Source organism: Homarus americanus, unplaced genomic scaffold (assembly GCF_018991925.1).
Source record: "Homarus americanus isolate GMGI-L3 unplaced genomic scaffold, GMGI_Hamer_2.0 scaffold28579, whole genome shotgun sequence".
NCBI lineage: Eukaryota > Metazoa > Arthropoda > Malacostraca > Decapoda > Nephropidae > Homarus > Homarus americanus.
The window spans coordinates 225219-247613 of record NW_024727165.1 but is presented as its reverse complement, the minus strand read 5'-3'; the positions used below and the strand labels follow the sequence as shown (position 1 = coordinate 247613).

Below are 22395 nucleotides of genomic sequence, written 5' to 3'. Positions count from 1 at the left end.
CACCCGATTTTAATTCACCTGAAAATTAACCTAACCTAACCTAACCTAACCTCACTTCCCAATTAGCATTAGAGTGATTAATCTTCAGGTGAAACAAACTGGGGTGTCTAATCTTCAGGTGATCCTATTAAAAACCACAACTGTTGTAAATCAGTAATAACATCAACAATAACTTTCCCATTAAAAAAAAAAAAACATTGTAATATATCTATAACCAAAATACTGTAGAGTAATAAAACACGACATTATAAACTGTAAACCAATCCTTTCCGCGTTCGAGAGTTACGCCCTGTTAGAATTCACCCCACCCCCCCCCCGCAAATCCCCCCTCCCCATCTTGCCCCCCGCCCTCTAACCCCGAAATAAAAGATGATAGGTAGGACACGTGGCATCTTCAGGTACACACTCAAGCACTGTGTTGGAGAGAAAAGAAGAGGAGGAGGAAAGGGGGTGGGTATTTACGTGCCGCTGTTTGTTAGGTGACTCAAAAGATCTGTTCAGTAAATTGAGAAGTATTCCTGAGTTTTGGTATTTTGTCTCTTAACAAAAGGAGTATTAGGGATACTTTGTCCAGCGATGAGTGTGTGTGTGTACAGTGTGTGTGTGTGTACTGTGTGTGGTAGTTGGCGTTGAAGGAGAAAAGAGGTGGTGGTAGCAGGTATCAGTGGGTGGTAGTGGTAAGCGGTGGTAGATGATGACAGGTGGTGGTAATATATGTATTATTGCAGGTAATGGTGATAGGTAGTACTGTAAATGGTAATAAATTAATACTGAAGATAGTTATATACAGTAGTTCGTGTACGAGGCAGTCGACCTAACTGAATAAGCACTGGGGGAGGATAGAAAACGGGAGTCAACACGGCAGACATTCGTGAAGCTCTCTTTTTTTCCTGGAAATACAGCTGTTGCAGCTGCCTTTGCCAGCCCAAAGTTTATTACAAAATCCATGAAGTCATAATGCACGAGTAGGTGTAAAGAAAATTTCTGGTGGAGGTGGACTTTGCCAGGTTTTGTCGGAAAACTTGTGGCATTGGCCGTCCACCTCACCAGGCCGAGAACACCATTTGCAGATGACGTAATAAAACAGCCGAGATGGGGACGTACACACCCTCTTTAAGAAGAAAGACTATCGGATTGTTGTTTTCAGGTAAACCTGAATATGAAAGTGTATGTGAGGTAATATTTGACAGCCTGAAAATAAAACATGAATAAATAGTTGGATTTAACTATTAAGAAACAATAAGGTGGTGGTGGTGAAATTTGGGGAAATGGGAAAAATTATAATGAACATCATAAGTAAATATGATAAAGTGGAAGAAGTGAGGCTGAACAAGTACACAAAAGGACTAGCGGCCGGACTGTTGAATGGGATAAGAACCTTCAAGGTAAATTTAACGAACAACATTCCATCATCAGTAACAGTAAGTGGCCATAATTTAATGTTATTTTATGCTAGACAGAGAAAAACATGTTATAAATGCGGACACGGTCATTTGGTAATTGATTGTCACACCGAAGAAATAGAAAAGGTGAACATTTTTAATGAGGAAGACTTCCCTCTATACAACTTTCTGGTTTGGAAATAGAGTAGTGGATGAGTGGAACAAGTTACCAAATATCACCATTAACTGGAATACGCCGGATAGCTTCAAACATAGGTTGGGTGGATATATGAGCAATAGGGGTTGGGTGTAAACGGGACTGCCCAGTATGGGCCAATAGGCCCACTGCAGTTTTCTCCATTCTTATGTTCTTATAGTTGGGAGGGAATGTGTCTGTCAGGTGTGTGTTGAACTGTTGTAAGTCATAGTTGGGAGGGAATGTGTCTGTCAGGTGTGTGTTGAACTGTTGTAAGTCATAGTTGGGAGGGAATGTGTCTGTCAGGTGTGTGTTGAACTGTTGTAAGTCATAGTTGGGAGGGAATGTGTCTGTCAGGTGTGTGTTGAACTGTTGTAAGTCATAGTTGGGAGGGAATGTGTCTGTCAGGTGTGTGTTGAACTGTTGTAAGTCATAGTTGGGAGGGAATGTGTCTGTCAGGTGTGTGTTGAACTGTTGTAAGTCATAGTTGGGAGGGAATGTGTCTGTCAGGTGTGTGTTGAACTGTTGTAAGTCATAGTTGGGAGGGAATGTGTCTGTCAGGTGTGTGTGCATACTGTTGTGTGTTGAACAAGTCATAGTTGGGAGGGAATGTGTCTGTCAGGTGTGTGTTGAACTGCTGTAAGTCATAGTTGGGAGGGAATGTGTCTGTCAGGTGTGTGTTGAACTGTTGTAAGTCATAGTTGGGAGGGAATGTGTCTGTCAGGTGTGTGTTGAACTGTTGTAAGTCATAGTAATAAGAAGAGGACATTAGACGAACACTTATTGAGAGTTGTAGAATAGAAGACAAAAAATCATAGATAGAAATATGAACAGAAAGACCTTATATATATTTTTTTTTCTCTCTCTGTCGCTCTGTTTCTCTTTCTCTTTTTCACGTTCAACCAAAATACTCCGGTTGTTGATGACGTTTTGGTTGAGGGCAGTGTGAGGTGTGGGGCGGGGGGGGGGGAGCACAGTTGACGGCGCCTGGCAGAGAGAGATACGTTCGCTTTGACAAGTCGTGTATCAATTTTTTTATTTTTTATTTATTTTTTTTTATTTTCATAGTTTGGAGGGAGGGAGGGAGGGGAGGCGGCTTGGTCTGCTCCCAACACATCGAGGTGGAAGAGGATCAGCCTAACCTAACCTAGCCTAACCTAACCCAAACTATCCTAACCTAGCCTGGCATAACCCAAACTAACGTAACCTAACCTAGCTTTTACTAACATAAGGTAACCTAACTTAACCATAATCTCCCCAGGTATCGTTAGGACACATAGTAATTATGAGGTGAAATAAGCTGGGGTGTCTAATGTTCATATCGTCATCATGTTGTTGTTGTTGTGTCGTGCATGAGGTGTTTGTTTACATTATAGCCGTGATCACAGAAGTCCGCACCATGAACACTTTGAAGATGTGTGTGTGTGTGTGTGTGTGTGTGTGTGATTAAAGACACTATGAACGTCCCCTGTACACACACACACACACACACACACAAAGCACCGTGCCCGAGATATGAAAACCCAACTCAGGACTCATTACTTATTGTATTGCTGTAAAAGTCAGTGAAAAACGTATATAATATGAAGTCCTACAAAATGACTTGATTGTATAAGTATAAACCCGGACCGTACCTAACCTACTTTAATGTATTACTCCGACTTACGTAAGTTACTCCTTTTAATATCCGTTTTCTATACCACAGTCTGCTGGGGAACTATAAAAATAGGGGATTGTCTTATTATGATCGCCTTTTAAACCCAGAAAAATGACCTAAAAACCGAAGCAAATGCTATTATTGGGAAGAAAATAAATCTTATCAAACAATGCTGTATAACACCGATAGTTGAAGTAGAAAAGACGTGTAAACAATTATAAACAACGAAACATTTCACCAACACCGTTCGTGTAGTACTTTAAAATGTAGTACTTTAAAATACGTACACCGCTTAGTCTCATCGTCACAGTTCGCTCATATCACGCATGAAATGTTACCTCACGCGGGAAATTTTTTTTTTACACAAACGAAATTTCTGAGTCGTGTGGAATATTGAACCCAAGCTCCCGAATAACAGCATCGAAATGGCCCTACGTGTTTGTTGAAGATAGTTTGTTTTGGGGTTTTAATGTGTTTTCTGTAAAAGCAAACTGGAACGTGATATATAGGGAAATATTTGGGCAAGAGTGAGGTATATAGGGCAGTATTTTGGGCAAGAGTGAGGTATATAGGGAAGTATTTGGGCAAGAGTGATATATAGGGAAATATCTTGGGCAAGAGTGAGGTATATAGGGCAGTATTTTGGGCAAGAGTGAGGTATATAGGGAAGTATTTGGGCAAGAGTGATATATAGGGAAATATCTTGGGCAAGAGTGAGGTATATAGGGAAGTATTTGGGCAAGAGTGAGGTATATAGGGAAGTATCTTGGGCAAGAGTGATATATAGGGAAGTATTTGGGCAAGAGTGATATATAGGGAAATAAAGAGTGAGGTATATAGGGCAGTATTTTGGGCAAGAGTGAGGTATATAGGGAAGTATTTGGGCAAGAGTGATATATAGGGAAATATAAGAGTGAGGGCAAGAGTGAGGTATATTGGGCAAGAGTGATATATAGGGAAATATAAGAGTGAGGTATATAGGGAAGTGATGGGCAAGTGAGGTATATAGGGAAGTATTTGGGCAAGAGTGATATATAGGAAATATTTGGGTAAGAGTGATATATATAGGAAGTATTTGGGCAAGAGTGATATATAGGAAATATTTGGGCATATAGGGAAATATCTTGGGCAAGAGTGAGGTATATAGGAAATATTGGGCAAGAGTGAGGTATAGGGGAAGTATTTGGGCAAGATGATATATATAGGGAAATATTTGGGTAAGAGGAATATAGGGAAGTATTTGGGCAAGAGTGATATCTAGGGAAATATTTGGGTAAGAGTGAGGTATATAGGGAAATATTTGGGCAAGAGTGAGGTATATAGGGAAGTATTTGGGCAAGATGATATATATAGGGAAATATTTGGGTAAGAGTGAGGTATATAGGGCAGTATTTTGGGCAAGAGTGAGGTATATAGGGAAGTATTTGGGCAAGAACGTGATAATGATAATAATAATAATAGTAATAATAATAATAATCTTCAGGTGAAATAAGGTGGGGTGTCTAATCTTCAGGTGATTCAGATTATATTACAGTTGATATTAGGTGACAAGATTTACCTGAACATATTGTATTGATTTCATGCTGGTGTGTGGACTGGCTGTTGATACTTAAAAGTTGTTTGATTGATTGTTACATTGATTGGTAATTGGTGCAGTGAATTGTTGATTGGGTTATTGATTGAGGTAATTATTTATTTATTTATTTGTTTATTTATTTATTCAATCACTCGCGTCAACATGTACAGTATAGACATCCTTCACCTTACCTTCCTCTCCTCTCCTTAATCCCTCACCCCTAACCCTTCTTTCCTCCCTATCCTACCTCACCCTCCTCACCTTTCACCCTCCTTGCCTCTCATCCCTCACCTCTCCATCTCCCTGACCTTCATCACTCCTCCCCCTCCCCTTCTTCCCTCACCTCCCATTACCACCCTCACCCCCATCTCCTCATCTCCCTTACACCCTCACCTCCATTCATCCCCCACTCCATCTCCTCACCTCCCTTACACCCTTACCTCCCTTTATCACCCTCACCCACCCCCCATCCCTCACCTCCCCTTACCTCCGTCCCTCCCTTCATTGACTACCTCACGAATCAGGACAGACTGACAAACAGGCAACATCATCTGGGTGATTTCCCTAGACATCCGAGACGCCATAAGTTGCAGCGAGTAATGCAGAAAGTGTCAAGTGACCTCGTCAGTAATGATATGCACGTGCACTGAGTGTTCTTTGTTGATCAGTTCTGGCTGAGGACGTGAATGACACCCACCCACCCACCCACCCAGTCAACCAGCCAGCCAGTGACTCACCCAGCTAGTTAACCACCCGCCCACCCAGCCAGTCATTCACCCATTTACCCAGTTAGTCACTCTCCCAGCCAGTCAACCACTCAGTCAGTCACTCACCCATTTACCCAGCCAGTCACTCACCCATCTGCCCAGCTAGTCAACCACTCACCTAGTAAACCACCCACCCAGCCAGTCACTCACCCAGCCACCCAGCTAGTCAACCACTCACCCAATAAACCACCCACCCACCCAGTCACTCACCCATCTGCCCAGCTAGTCAACCACTCACCTAGTAAACCACCCTCTCCTCCCAGTCACTCACCCACCCATTAAGTCAGTCACTCGGCCAGTTATCCAGTCAGCCAAACCTATGTAATAGTGTTCGGATCACCTGATAATTAGCCCCTCCAGATTCTTTCACCTTCAGATTAACCTCTATAACGCTAACCTAACCTAACCACTATAACGCTAACCTAACCTAACAAAAGGCTAATGCTAACTTAACCTAATCTAACGTAACCTAACCTAACACTTCTCACTTAAGGGGTGGGATTTTTCAGATTCCAATTAGAGGACTGGAGGGGGGCTAGTTTCTTGGGCACCCCTCTATACCTGTAGATTGCAGCGGCCAACAGGGAAACATACAAGGTCAACATCCCCCCCTCCCCCTTTCCCCCCTCCCGCAGCAGTATGTCGGGTCGTGGTGGGGGTGATGATTGTTGTTGTGGGGTCCTCTCTCTCTCTCTCTATCTATCTATCTATCTATATCTATCTATCTCTTCCCTGACTCCAACATATGGGGAGCCTCACGCCTGTGGAACTTTTACTTCCCCTGTGGCTGGTGTGCTGTCTGGCATGTGTGTGTGTGTGTGTGTGTGTGTGTGTGAAGGGAATCATTAGGTTTGTATTCATACGGGAATGTTCAGTTCAACATAGGGTAACAAAAACATGTTTAAATCTGTACAACAAGTTGACTCACCTAAGTTTATTTTGGTTAGATTAAGTTAAATGTCATTAAATCGTGTTTATTTTGAGTTGGATTGTGCTGACTTGGGACAGATTAATGACTGATTACTTGTGATCTTAAGATAAGGCTTCGTACAGTGTGTTTTTTATTTGGTATAATTATGAGTAAATGTCGTTTTATTTAATGTACCGGTCTTATTGTTTTATTTAAGTGATGGGATATGTTAAATAGGTGAGGTTGGAGGAAGGGTCAATCACGCCTAGCCAGAGCTGTGATCCTCCCCTTCCAGCAGCCAAAGACCAGAGGCTGTTATCTCACCAGCGTCGTGTCACCACTATAGTAGGAAATATTGTTGATTTTGATTTACCAAGCTATGCAGTTCAAGATTACGCTCCCGTTACATAACCAGCGGTTTCTAGGTCAGCGCCTGATGTTACATTGAAGCGCTTTACTTTCAGTTTTACTGCGTCGACGAGCATCGTTTCTAAAATGTTGAGCGTGTCTGGATGAGTTGATAGCCGGTGTTAAGCTGTTTTAAAGCGTCCCCGCATGAAGTTTCCGCCAAGGCGTAATTTAATGAAGCCAGGAAGACTGGGTGTGGACGCGTATGGGAGGGAAGGGTTGCACTACACCCACTTACGGAGTGCGGCAGACATGTGCGTACAGCAGATATGTGTGTCCGTCACCCAGCGTGTCATTCACATAGTTATCAACTACATTATATCCACACTCATTTAATTAAAACATCCCCGAGATGTTTCCATGTTGGGTATATTCTCTCGCTACATGAACTCACAACGCTGAATATTTCATTATATTAGAGGGAGATAAACGTGCAAGGTGGAGAGATAAAAGTTAAGTTAGGGTGTGAGGTTCGCGGCCGCCGACAACTGAGCGCAAGACTGGGTTACTGGGAGAGAAAGCTCTGGCTGGCGTGAGAGACTTAGTGTGCGATAGACCACGGTGCGGGAGGTATCTCGTGTACCCGTCCCCGGCGCTCTGTGTTGTATTAGCGCTTCCACCACACTGAGTTCGAGTATGATTCACGGAGAATAACCTCATTTTTGGTGTATAGAAAGAAATTATCTAAGTGTCGCAAGTGAATTTGCCGAGGATCGGTAGAAATTAGTGAGATTTGAGGCAGTTTTGCCTTAGTGTTGGCTGGCTCGCGACTGGACCACCCGTCCGAATACTTCAATGTGGGCTCTTGGCAGCGATTTCGGATTCAATTTTTAGTGTCCACTTGTGTATATTACGGTGAATTTTAGTGTATTATTGTTAAGCAAAGAACATAATAACCAATTTAATAGTGGGAACATAAACCCATACCGGTTTTAAAGCAGAATTGAGGAGGAGAAGGTACTTTTGACGGTGTCTGATTCCGTCCCCTGTTATCCCCGGCACGAAGTGGGTCTAGCATCGGCGACGACTTCGTCTTATACCTCCGACGACAGGTGAGATTTAACCATGGTTGTGTTCTTGTGTCATTTCACAACGTTACTCGGCACTGGCACTCTGAGGGGTTTATGTTGCCCTGTTAAGTGCCCGGCCTTGTTGCTATGTACACATACTACATGGGTGGCGCTCACTACATCTACACACCCAAGGCTTAAATAACACCTAGAGAAATTTAAGTCTAGGGATACATTTTATTTTTTATTCACCTTTTTCATTAACGTGGGGTTGTGTCATTAATGTCCGTTTGCAGACACCTCCTCCTCTCCCCTTCTTTGCATGTGTTGACACAAACTGTAACTTAATCCCAACAGGAATATTATATTAATGATGTTTCTCGTCGGTCGATTTAAATGACAACAGAAGGAAGAGAAATTGCCGGATTTTTAAAGTAGAGTGTTTGAGTGGAAGGTAGACGTCATGTAACTGTGGTAGCCCCGCCGGCACTGTGAGGCGGCCTAAGGTCATCCTCCTGCCCTACCAGACAAGAGGATCAGGTCACGTGACAAATGAAACTATGTTAATAATTCACCGGCAGCAGGATCCTACACCCCTGACCCCCCCTGTGCCACGAGGGGTGTAAACATCTCCGTAGTGCCACTTACCTCATTATTATTTGTTGCAGATTATTATTGTTCTCGTTGTTCTTGATAAATGTAATATATTTTGTAGTTTATTTACCACAACATGTTAATATGTTTGATATATTGCATGTAGCTAAAGGCAATTAAACCTTTGTAGATAATATATATATATTCTTTGTTATTATTTTATGTTCTCAAAAAGGATTAGTTAATTTTTCAAGGTTGAGACAGTAACACTGAGCATTACGATAATTATTTTGATTATAACGAATGTAATGCAGACAGTGAGGATCTGGGCAGTAGTTGGTTGTTAGTAATTATGTTCAGGGCAGTTAAGTGGTTGTTACGCTTGTTAGGCTGTTACAGTGTTATTGTTCGCGGCCTTCAACTTGTTTTCTTTGCTGGAATAATATCTGATGGCTTCGGCTTAGATTCAGCTCTCGGGAGAGTTTTGTGGTGGTCGTACAAATTAAAATTTTGTTTCAGTTTTTTAGTTACCAGTGTGGAATTTATCGAGATCTTTGATAACGTTACATATGTTAGCGGTTTATATTTTTCACCTAAATCGATTCATTATTGATTGTAATGGTTATTTGTATAGTTATGGTTGATGAGAAAGGTTGTAGTCTGTAAACGAATCGATAGTTATTATATATTTATGAAAGTAATATGGCAGCACAATGCAGCGCTAGTGAGAACAGTGAACTTTAGCGCAGGGACTCCGCTAGTCAGGCCAGGGTGGGCATCCTGTGAACTCACGTCACATTGTCTAGACTTACTGTAGTTCAATGACACTAATCCAGGTAGGACAGATGTTTCTGTCAAGGTTACATTATATTGAATTATTATTTTTATTATGTGTGTGACGGTACTTTTATTTTTAAAACTTCGTATTGAGATTAATTACGTGTAATCATTAGGGTTAAAAATTGCTTGCAGACATCTTGCAAATATGCGCGGATCAACTTTGCGCAGTTCATCTGCGCAGGCTTGCACATGCGCGCCACAACTTACCCCTCGCCGCTCATGCAGGCACTGATGGTAGGGATATTCATCACGCCTGGGCCTGCTTGTCATTCAGACTTTTTGCTGGGAAGTCTACTAGTCTGTCAGGATTGCCCTCAGCATACCAAATGGACCTATTGCGTGTAGGCTCTGGTACCGCTCTGTGTAGGTGCCCGCTTCTAGGCTACATGTACTGTGTTATTCTTACCCATTACTAAATCTCCTACCGTACTTCATTCTATTCTCCTTGTTTTCTGAGACGGTAAATAAAGGAATTTTGTCAACGAATTGGTAAAACTATTTGGGAATCATATTTGATTTCCATATTTACCGTAAATTAAAGGTTACGATGTCCCGATATTCAAAACAAAGAACTAAGTTTTCTTGGAGAGCTAGTGTTAGGGATACTATTTACTGTTCAGACTTTATTTCAAAGTTATTCTGAATAACGTTGACGGTAGATGTTTCGACATATATTTAAGGAATTTCACTGTGTAGTTAGTTGGAAATGAGATTAATTTTGAATTATTAGGTAATTATAGGCTGTTTACTAATTTTTAACTATTAAATCACTAGGCTAATGATTTTCTAGTACTTGTGCGCAAAGGATAGCTCAGACTAATTTCAATAAAATACAAAATAAAAATAATTGCTGGGTTAAAAACAATAAGAAAAGACGAGAGTACAATTAGATTAACTCGAACTCGCTGGGAAGGTTCAAATATATAGGTTGGAAAATATAGATAAAGTGATAAGGGTTGGGTGTAAACAAGGCCTACACTATGGCCCAATAGGCTTAGGCTACTGCAGTTTCCATCATACTTATGTCGTTATCACCAGGTTATATAATGTAACTACCCGAATAAAATATATATCTACATTATTTTAGGTAACGCATCTTTTACCTTGTTACGTGTACTGTATATTAGAGGTATGTGTAGCTGTTGGTACGTGGTGTGTACTTAATTCTCTCTCTCTCTCTCTCTCTCTCTCCCCCTCCGTGGATAAGTTAGGCTAATATGTTGCCAATATTTATACAGTTTCACGGACGACAAGTTGATTAGCTACTCGTTATTGTTTTAATTACTAAGCATCTCATTATTTTCACGTCTGTTTCTCCTGCCTGTCGAGATTATCGTTATCCGTGGGTCATATTACTCTTATTTATATATAAAAATAAGATGTTAAGGAACTAGTTATCGTAAAGGGACGACTCTCTGCCTTAGAACACGATATGTGGTTTATTACTTTTGGTTTATAATGTTTTTAGAGTTTATTTCTTTATCGTATTATTTATATTTTCTTCGTGTTATCTGCAGTTTATTTTTTGTGTTTTAGGCTTTCCTCGGTAAATGTTTGTATACGTGTGTGTATGTATATATGCATGTTTGTTTCTTTCTTTATTTAATAAATTCAAAAGTAAATTAGTATTATTAAGGCTTATAGACATATCTGGTATAGGTCTATATTTTATTAAAGTTTTAATATATATTATTTAACCCTCAGCCGATTAATGAAAGAAGGGGGTTTTATAATATTGCTATCTGTCTGTCTGTCTGTCTGTATCTGTCTATCTGTCTGTATATGTCTTTATCACCAGCATCCCGTTTTAGTTTGGTTTGAGCTAACGGCAAAACAGAAAAATACCAAGATCCAATATATTTATTTTTGGTGTATATTTAAGGTTAGATAAATACAATTGGTGTTATATAAATAATGACGACCGGTTGAGGAATATCGGCGAGGAATATATTTATTTACCGATATTATTTTTTTCATGTTAATTTCCCGATATTTTCTGTGTTAAATGACTGGGGTTTTTTTCACATTTCATTGGTTGTTTTAATGTGTTTTTTTTTTAGTTATTGCACGTACGTCGTCACTAATAATACTGTGAGTCTTTAGACGTTTTAGAGTTTAGTGTCCGTTGGGAGGTTTATTTTGGTGTCCTTACGTGGTTGTCTTGTGTCCGTAGCTGCTTTTGTTTAGTATCCGTAAGTGTACGTAGCTGCTTGTGTTTAGTGTCCGTAAGTGCTTGTGTTTAGTGTCCGTAAGTGCTTGTGTTTAGTGTCCGTAAGTGCTTGTGTTTAGTGTCCGTAAGTGCTTGTGTTTAGTGTCCGTAAGTGCTTGTGTTTAGTGTCCGTAAGTGCTTGTGTTTAGTGTCCGTAAGTGCTTGTGTTTAGTGTCCGTAAGTGCCAAACTTTTTATGACTCCAATATCTTGGGGTTTTTTTATGCGCCACTATTTTTTTTATATCTTTGGCTCCAAATTTTGTTTCCAGACGCCAATATTTCGTGTTTTCGGCTTTCAGTGTTTAGTTTCGTAACTCGCCAATATATTGTGATCTTAAGCGCCAATATATTGCGATCTTAGGCGGCAATATTTTGCTCCATGACTATTTCGTATATTTCATGACATTGTTCCGTATATTTCATGACGTTGTTCCGTATATTTCATGACATTGTTCCGTACATTTCATGACGTTGTTCCGTATATTTCATGACATTGTTCCGTACATTTCATGACGTTGTTCCGTACATTTCATGACATTGTTGTTGATTACTGTTGTGTGTTTGTCGGGGACATTTTGTGTTTGTTTGGATATCCACTAATGATCGTTTATTTACCTGGGCAACACCTGAATTATTCCATTAAGTATATAAACAATAATAACAATAAAAGTAATAATAATAATATAGTAAGAGGAGTAAAATAGTATTAATAATAATGTTAATGTAAGTAAAGATATTGATGATAATAATAATAATCACTTTATTTACGAATAGGCTATTACAGACTAATGTTAAACAGATACAGTCGAACGTCGGGATTTTTTTTTTTGGGGGGGGGTAGGAGGGGGAGGTGACGCTAGGTTCGGTTAGGTACCTGTAGGTTAGCGTTAGTGGAACATCTTTAGGAGACATAAGCTGGGGTGGAGATTCTTCAGATGATCATTCAATTAAAATTAAAATGTTAAAAATGATAGTAATTGTGATTTAGCATTAATGAAAGTAACCTGCTGCTGCTATTATTACAAGTAATTTTAATTATAGTGATGATAAATAATAATTAAAAATTGCTGATAATGAAATAGTCCCGTTGATTAAATATTTATATGACAATTAGCCAGTAAGAGTGGATTGTGTTTAACTGATCGAAGATTATAATTATGAAATAGACCTCGATTGTATCATGAATAGATACCGTAGTAATATATAGAATGGGCATACTGGTACCGCATATGGATAGACTTTGTAGGTATGTAAGATAGATAGTGTAGGTATATGTGGAATAGACCTCGTGATATATATATATATATACCGGTAATACGACATATATAATCACACCTCGTCGTTGGCTATATAATCTCGTAGCGGGATTCTTAAATAACCTCAACGCCCGGCTGACTGTAGAGTGTACGGACGCGTCGTGTTTACTGTACCCAAGGAATCGAACGTTGCTTCTCAATATGGCGGACCTCACACCAAAATAAATACTCACCTCTGCTGTAAACGGCATCGCGCGTTTATTTGTGACATTGATTTCACTCTTTGTCACGTGAACGTCGCTTAATATACCACCTCGCCTTTGATTGTTAATATAAAGAGAAAGATGTATTTATAATGTATTGGTGTGGAGGTTACGAGTGTATTTGGCCGCTAGAGGATGGAAGTGACAGAGGCTTAGAGATTTATAGATGCCCGGTATAAATATCTTGGCCCGTTGTAATGTTTTGTATTGTATGTGTAACTGCGGGATATTTACGTTTATAGAATTCGTGTCGTTCTACGGGTGAATAAGGGAGTTATTTACAGCTGTTTTAGTTTCTATATTTGTAAATGGATAGCATTGTTTGTTTTACGTGTGAATAGGGGACTTAATATACACCTATTGTGTGTTTTTTGTTTTTGTAAATAGATCACGTGTGAGGATTCCATTAGGGTAAATGTGCAATGTGGAGAGAAGACGGTGAGGGACAGTAGCTCAGGTGTAGGTAAGATCTTTCACCTCATTAAGAATAATCCCATAGAAAACGGCTTGGTGATTGGCTGTCCGAGAAGTGGGCGCGTGGTCATTGGTGTTCGGTGAAGCACGCGCATGGCCATTGGCTCACACCTGTGGCCAATCATGCGTTGTATCGGTAATAAACGAGAACAGGTTGAACGGGAAGTAACGTTATTGAGGAACATCTGACAGCTTATTTCACCTGATGATTAAACACCTTAGGGCTAACCTGTCACTCAACATAACCTAACGCTAACCTCATATAACCTAACATAATCTAACGCTAACCTAACTTAACCTTACACTAACCTAACCCCCTCTTCAGGTAGCGATATGGTACTTAATCACCAGGTGAAATAAGTTGGGAGGTTAATCTTCAGGTGATCCGAATAAAGGTTTGTAAATAAGGTGGCCCAGTAAATAGGATTAACAAGCTTAGGTGCGGACACTATACACCGCCAAGTAGTGTAAACAGAGGCCGTTGTCACACCCGGCTCCGGCTTTCAATATATTTCCGCTAGAGAGCCGGATGTGTCGTTGCCTGTGTAAAATAATGATAACATGACCGTAACCGGGGACCAGCCAGACTGTACTTAACCTAAATTAACCTAACCTAGCTATTTTAACGTAGCCTGACCTAGCGATTTTAATCTAATCTTACCCAATATTATTTTTTTTCTAACATAACCTCGCGATTTTCACGTAACATAACCTAGCAATTTTTGACCTAATATAACTAGAAATTTTTACCTAACATTAACCATTTTAACCTAACGACACTTCACCAAACCCAACCTAACGATTTTAACCTAACCTAACCTAACCCAACCTTACAATTTTAACCTAACCCAACCTTACAATTTTAACCTGACCAAACCTAGTGATTTTAACCTAACCTAAAACGATCTTAACTTAGCCAAATGACTTTTAACTGAGCTCAACCTAGCGACCATAGTCATACTCTTTGGGTCAAGGCGCTTGCGTAGTGAATATAATAATAGATGCTCCACGTGTAGAAACTGTCGACAACACAACAACCACACCCTAAGTTAACGAGCTGCATGACCCAGTGTCAAGGAATAGTCCGAGAAGATCGGACAACTCTCCAACTGCACTGGCTAACCATTACCCCGGAACACGATCCGCAAATCGATTAAGATCCAGGTCCCCAATTACTGCTGGGTAGACAGAGGCAAATGGCGTAAAGAAATTTGCCCATAGTCTTACCCTGCCCGGGGATTGAACCCGGGTCCGCTCGCTTGCGAGGCGAGCATGCTAACCTAACCTAGCCACAGGTCGCCGTAATACTGGATATCATGGTGAGACGCGGGAGTATGGAAGTCGTTTGTGTCCAACCCGACGATCAGTGAAGGTGAATTGATATACAACGTCTGAGTTTTTATGAATATTTGTTAGGGTACAGAACATGTGGGGTAGAAGAACAGTGGAACAAGTGGAACGCCAAACACCCCCCACCCTCCTCCACAATTCTTGCACGTAACATTTAGAAAACGTAATCAGAATAGGACTTGGACTCACCCGACAGTGTTGAGCGAAAGTGGGAACAAATGAACGAACCATTGTGGGGATTCATTAGGGAACTTGGTATAACACGGAGCGACACATTTACCGACGGAGGGATATATTATTATTATTTTTACTATTATTATTTTTTTAGTTCTTCGTCCTCTGTTTTTTTTTCGCTTTGCTCGATATCTCTGGGGTTTGTCACACTACCAGCGGGAGTTCAAACATACATATGAGTACGCATAAACACACTCATACACACACAGACACGCACACACACACATAAATAAATAAATAAATAAATAATAATGGTTGCCTCTCGTGTAACGAGGATGGCCACCTAGGCGTGATTTTGTTTAAGGTGTAGAAGCTGTCGCCAAAAGAACAACCACACCCTAAGTTAACGAGCTGCATGACCCAGTGTCAAGGAATAACCCGAGAAGACCGGACAAGTCGCCAACTGCACTGGCTAACCATTACCCCGGAACACGATCCGCAAATCGATTAACATCCAGGTCCCCAATTACTGCTGGGTAGACACAGGCAAATGGCGTAAAGAAACTTGCCCATAGTTTCACACACACATACACACATGTACGTTAGATTCTGTCTCATTTCCATTCGAGAACATTATACAGTGAGTGTGGCAGCTGGTTCTCTCGCCCGTCAGGTGGTGCCAACGTTTAGTCTTCGGTAGAGGGCTGGGTCTAAGGGCCAGTTGGTCAAGGTCAGTGCCAAGGTCATCTGACGTCATCAATTTAGGTTTTAAGTTTGTATTTGTTTGGCAGTGTTGTGTTTTATTATTATTATTATTATTGTTATTATTATTATTATTATTATTATCTTCCCCTCCAGGTTAGGTAAGGTTTATTGGGGAAAGGGTTAGGTTAAAAGTTTGGTTATTTTAGCATTTGTTAGAGTTTAATTATTTGGTTAGATAATGTTATGTTAGGTTGAAAAACTACCGAGTACAGTTTGAACCTTGTTTTTTCCAGCAGACTTCCACATTAAGAAAACACACACACACACACACACACACACACACACTTTGAAATCCTTTTTTTTTTTTAGAATTAGAAAACGTTTAGATGAACAGTGTACGGAATTCAGCTTTCACTTTCCGCTTCAGGTGTTCAGTTGTTTGTGTTAATTAGTGCAGGTAGGGAGGGTAGGTAGGCTCTCTGGTAGTAGTGTGACCTGTTGTGGTGGTGTGGTGTATTGTGTATGTACTGTGGTGAGGTGAGGTGTACTGTGTGGGTGTAGTGTGTGGTAGTGTGGTGTATTGTGTATGTACTGTGGTGTGGTGAGGTGTACTGTGTGGGTGTAGTGTGTGGTAGTGTGGTGTATTGTGTGTGTACTGTGGTGTGGTGAGGTGTACTGTGTGGTAGGCAGTGGTAGTGTGGTGTATTGTGCGTGTACTGTGGTGTACTGTGTGGTGTATTATGTGTACTGTGGTGTGGTATGGCGTGTTGTATTGTGTTTATTGTGGTGCGGTGTGGTGTACTATGTTGTGGTGTAATGAAGTGTACTGTGTGGTTGTAATGTTGTGAGTATGTGATAGTGTGGTGAGGTGTATTGTGGTGTAGTGAAGTGAACTGTTTGTATGTACTGCATAGTTAAATAAGATACAGTGACCTATAATATAAAAGCTGACCGCTGCCCTGACTAACTCTTCTTCTAGTAAATCCTTCTGGTCCTTAACCAAAAACATCTGTAATAACTTCTGTATTCCCTCTTTTCCTCCTCTCTTCCGACCTGATAACTATAGCCAGTTCTCCACCTGATAAAAGCCAATCTCTTTGACACCTTATTCTTCTCTAACTCCACCTTAGACGATTCCAACCCCATCCCTCCTAATGAACCTATGCACTTTCCTATAATCTCCACTCGTAGGGTTGCTGGTGTGTTATGCAGGATGGATGTGAGTAAGGCGCATGGACCGGACGGAATACCCCCTCCATTCTCACGCTAATGACTCTACTCTTCTTTACACTTTTCCTTCCCCATATTTCTCAAACTAGGACTGTTTATCGAGCTGATATCATTTCATCTATCAATGCAGCATCTCGGAATGGGAAGGTAGAAACTTGGTGAAATTCAATAGTACTAAAACACAGTATTTACCAATTACACTTTTAAATTAGATGATATCCCACGAATCACATTTCAGGACGCACTCATTCTGCCAAATTCTCAAATAGATTTGCTAGGCCTCACCAATTCCTCTAATATGTCATGAAAGCCACACATCCACAACATTGCTAAGGCTGCCTCCCGAAAGTTGGGAATATTGTACAGATGCCGTAGCTACTTCACTCCTGAACAGTTGCTTAAAGTATATAAGGGATTCATTCGTCCTAACTTGGAGTACTGCTCTCATATCTGGGGTGGCTCTTCTTCTGTCCAACTGTTGGATAGGGTGGAATCAAAGGCATTTCGTCTTATTAACTCTCCTCCTTTAGTTGATAATCTTTCTTCCCTTTCTCTTCGCCGCAATGTTGCTTCACTCTCTCTTTTACAGGTACTTTAATGGGCAATGTTAGGTGAATTTGGCATCCTGTGTACCGCCGGCAAGACCGTGGGCTCGTAACACACGTCTTGCCCGCGGTGCCCACAGTTTCTCTGTGAATGTCGGTCGCACGAGAATAATCCGTTATAGTACATCCTTCTTTCCTCACACAGCCAAACTGTGGAATGCTCTGCCTTCTTCTGTGTTTCCATACTCATACAATGTCTCACTTTAAAAAAATGGTTTTCTGGCATCTTCGTAGTGTAGATTAATATAAACTTTTTTCTTTTCGATTTTTAATTTCTTTTTACTCATATTTTTTCGCCCCCTATATCCTCCGTTGTGGGTCGATGACCTGTACCTGGGTGGGCTATTCCCCGTAAAAAAAAATACTGTACTGTGACGTAGTTTAGCACAGAACCAACCCGATTATGTAATGCAATGCAATACTCTTAGGCGTTATTTAGTTAGTAACCTGTAATTAATGTCTCTAAACGTAATGCAATAATGGCTGCAACTCTTTTTACCTGTGTGTAATTGCTATTTATGTAAGGGTTACCTGCAACTCACCTGTGTATAGATATTTTTGTAATTCGCCAAACACATGTAAGGCTGGAAATACCTGGATATATAGAACTAAAAGAATATAGCTACCCTCACCTATAAAGATGAAATTATATATGCGAAAAGAATATACACTCACCTGTTAAGAGATGAAAGTATATTTCCCTTAGTATATAGAGCTAAAAGTATATCCCCTCGCCTACATAGAGCTAAAAGTATATTCTCTCGCCTACATAGAGCTAAAGGTATATTCCCTCGCCTACGTAGACCTGAAAGTATATGTACACGAATTTATTTTGATAGTGAAAACATTAATGACAAGTCGATTTTTTTCGCTATAGTCATTGAAGGATATAGATTATTATGTCGACAGGGATATTAGGGAAGGTAATTATATGTGTCGATTATATATGTCAATCAGCTTATAATTATAGGCGTTTATGTAGGTTATTTTACAATTATTTACGTCTATATACTAAGGAATTATACACTCATATTGGATGCTGTAATATTAAGCCTTTGAGTACGATATTTTAACCCTTTGAGGACGATAATTTAACCCTTTGAGCACGATAATTTAACCCTTTGAAAACGATAATTTAACTCTTTGATTACGATAATTTAACCCTTTGATTACGATAACGTAAACTCTTGAGTAGAATGACTTAAACCTTTGAGTAATCGTAATCAAGGGGGTTAAGTCATCGTACTCAAGAGTCTTACTTATTGTACTCAAGAGGTGGAAATAATTTTATTCAGGGCATTTAATCTTAGTACTCAAGGGGTTAAGTCGTCGTATTCAAGGGAATAAATGCAACAGGCTCTTACTGGACGCTTAAGACTCTTACTGCGCTTAAGACTGACGCTTAAGACTCTTAGTGGACGCTTAAAGACAGGACGCTTACAGACTCTTACTGGACGCTTACAGACTCTTACTGGACGCTTAAAGACTCTTACTGGACGCTTACAGACTCTTACTGGACGCTTACAGACTCTTACTGGACGCTTACAGACTCTTACTGGACGCTTAAGACTCTTACTGGACGCTTAAGACTCTTACTGGACGCTTACAGACTCTTACTGGACGCTTACAGACTCTTACTGGACGCTTAAGACTCTTACTGGACGCTTAAGACTCTTACTGGACGCTTACAGACTCTTACTGGACGCTTAAGACTCTTAGTGGACGTTTAAAGACTTACTGGACGCTTACAGACTCTTACTGGACGCTTAAGACTCTTACTGGACGCTTAAGACTCTTAGTGGACGCTTAAAGACTCTTACTGGACGCTTACAGACTCTTACTGATCGCTTAAAAACACTTACTGGACGCTTACAAACTCTTACAGACTCTTGTAAGATAAACTGAAAGAAAATTTTCGCCTCTTGAAGTTGAGTTACAGTGAGTTACAGTGAGTTACAGTGAGTTACAGGCAAGAGTTCAGGGATCTAATTACAGTGTGGTCCCCCGTGGAACTGAAGGCCGAAATGAATTACTTGAGTTGCTAATGAAAAAAATTTTACCATTTGTGTTAACTTTCTCGGTGTTTCTATCTATCTCTCTTTCTTCGTGTCTGTCTCTCTGTTTATTTGTCTATCTGTCCTTTTTCTCTGTCTATCTCTCTGTATTTTATCTCTCTGGGTCTGTCTTTAGCTCTGTGTTTCTGTCATGTCTGTCTGTCTGTCTATGTCTCTGTCCTCTCCCTTTCTGTCTATGTCTTCCTCTCTTCCTCATCATCACGCTTACTGGCATATTATTAAGACGTGGGCTTAGGAGCTTAGAGCAGTTTTTAGTGGTGGTCGGGTGCAGTCTCTCTCTCTCTCTCTCTCTCTCTCTCGTAAGATTAAGCTCAACAAGAGACACTGCGCGGTGCCACGCCTAGACGTGACTGGCAAATGTTCAAGTTTGCGAGGCTTTACTGGAGGTGGCACTGTTATTTGTACAGGTTAGGGGGGGGTATTTGTCATCGTGGCACTGTAACCTGTACCTTTTATTAAGACTTGAGGTGGCACTGTAACCTGTACCTTTTATTAAGACTTGAGGTGGCACTGTAACCTGTACCTTTTATTAAGACTTGTGGTGGCACTGTAACCTGTACCTTTTATTAAGACTTGAGGTGGCACTGTAACCTGTACCTTTTATTAAGACTTGAGCTGGCACTGTAACCTGTACCTTTTATTAAGACTTGAGGTGGCACTGTAACCTGTACCTTTCATTAAGACTTGAGGTGGCACTGTAACCTGTACCTTTCATTAAGACTTGAGGTGTACTTAACCTGTACCTTTATTAAGACTTGTGGCACTGTAACCTGTACCTTTTATTAAGACTTGAGGTGGCACTGTAACCTGTACCTTTTATTAAGACTTGAACTGTAACCTGTACCTATTAAGACTTGAACTCAACCCCCTTTATTAAGATTCTTGAGGTGGCACTGTAACCTGTACCTTTTATTAAGACTTGAGGTGGCACTGTAACCTGTACCTTTTATTAAGTCTTGAGGTGGCACTGTAACCTGTACCTTTTATTAAGACTTGAGGTGGCACTGTAACCTGTACCTTTTATTAAGACTTGAGGTGGCACTGTAACCTATACGTACCACAAGAGCTTGGGATGGCACTGTAATCTCTGTACTTTCCACAAGAGGTTGGGGTGGCGCTCTAAGCCTGCACAGGTTAATGATGAGTACGGAACCCTAGTCGGGGCACTGATCTTGTCCCTCAGCTGGACGAGGAGCTCTCTCTCTCTCTCTCTCTCTCTCTCTCACCTTAAGAAGGACTGTAGAATATAATGTCCTCTTTTGGCCGCCTAAAAGTATAATTAAAGTTTACGGCCCGAAAATAACACACAGGTGTGTGTGTGTGTGTGGTGTGTGTGTGTGTGTGTGTGTATCTGTCTGCCTGTGTGTGTCTGTCTGCCTGTGTGTGTCTGCCTGTGTGTGTCTGTCTGCCTGTGTGTGTCTGCCTGTGTGTGTCTGTCTGAACACATCAATAAAGTCACTTGCCCGGTATGGTAGGATCGCGTGCCCCTGTCCGCCATCTTGGATATTAGGTGACCACAGCTTCTGCATATTTACTGGCCTGACACTTGCCGCTGCATGGATGGGCGGATGGATGGATGGATGAGTTGGTTGATGGATGGGCGGAGGCATCCTGGATGACTGTTGTGGTAGGGTACGGAGGGAAGGAAGGAAGGAAGGGTTGTAGCTCAGCACCTGCAGGGCTGATCGATCACTCCCCAGGTGGTATTTGAGGCGTCTGGTACAATATTAATGAATACACACACACACACACACACACACACTTTAATTAGACGTTTCTTTATGTTAGTATATAATGTTGATGAAGGTGATAATGAGTGTTGGAGTTTGGGCTGTTATATTTACAGTGATAATAATGACAATCACCATCTTTATTATCGTCACTATCACCACCATCGTCATCATCATTATCATTACCATCATCATCATCATCATCATCATCACCTGGTATGGATAATCACAATATCTGTATCGTGGGATCCAGTCCAGTTTGTCGTTGTTTTGTTCTGTGTTCAAGTCTTCCCTGATGGCTAACGACTAAAGGCGTCTCTACTGAAATGCCAATTAAAGTTGACCCCTTAACGAGCTGCCAGTCTCTGCTGCAGGTAAACTCCAGGTAAAACTGGATTTAATTGGCCTTTCAAAACTACAAACGACCCCTCAATCACTTCAAAAGACTTTCCTATAACGACTAACGACTTTATTTTGTAGGCTGTCGTAACTTAGGTGACTTTGTATACAAGGGTGTGTTGGTGGCAGGTGTGATCCTGCTGAGTCACACCTGCATATCTCTGTAACACCATTGGCTGTATGCTTCCCCCTTCCCCTCGTCCACCTCCCCTTGTGCATAGATGCTTCCACCCACCTACACCAGACAACCCCCCCCCCTCTCCCCCTAGTTCATCTCTTGCTGTTGCAGTGTAATAATAATAAGTATAAGTATAGATTATTATTATTAAATGTAGTAGTAGTAGTAGTAGTAGTGACATTACCAATAGTAACACCAATGATCATGGCAGCAGCACTCATAACCCAAACAAACAAACAACTCCGGTCAGACAGTCAGTGGTCATGTGGCCTTAATTGACCACTGTGTTTAACCCTTTCGTTGGTGGTCGTAGGGGCAGCAGTTCCCACGACCCCGACTCTCATTGCCACTGCCCACTATACCCACTCTCCATTGCCCACTGTCTACTGTCTACTACCCAATACCC

At 40.9% G+C, this 22395-nt stretch overlaps 1 protein-coding gene across 1 annotated transcript in view; it reads left to right on the top strand.

Annotated features, from left to right (window-relative positions):
* The first annotated feature begins 7452 nt into the window (after positions 1-7452).
* LOC121865793 (leucine-rich repeat extensin-like protein 5) overlaps positions 7453-22395 on the top strand; it is a 63609-nt gene continuing 48666 nt past the window's right edge. The window contains exon 1 of the mRNA XM_042365352.1: positions 7453-7948. The gene's annotated coding sequence lies outside the window, so the exon portion shown is untranslated. The remainder of the gene's footprint in view (positions 7949-22395) is intronic.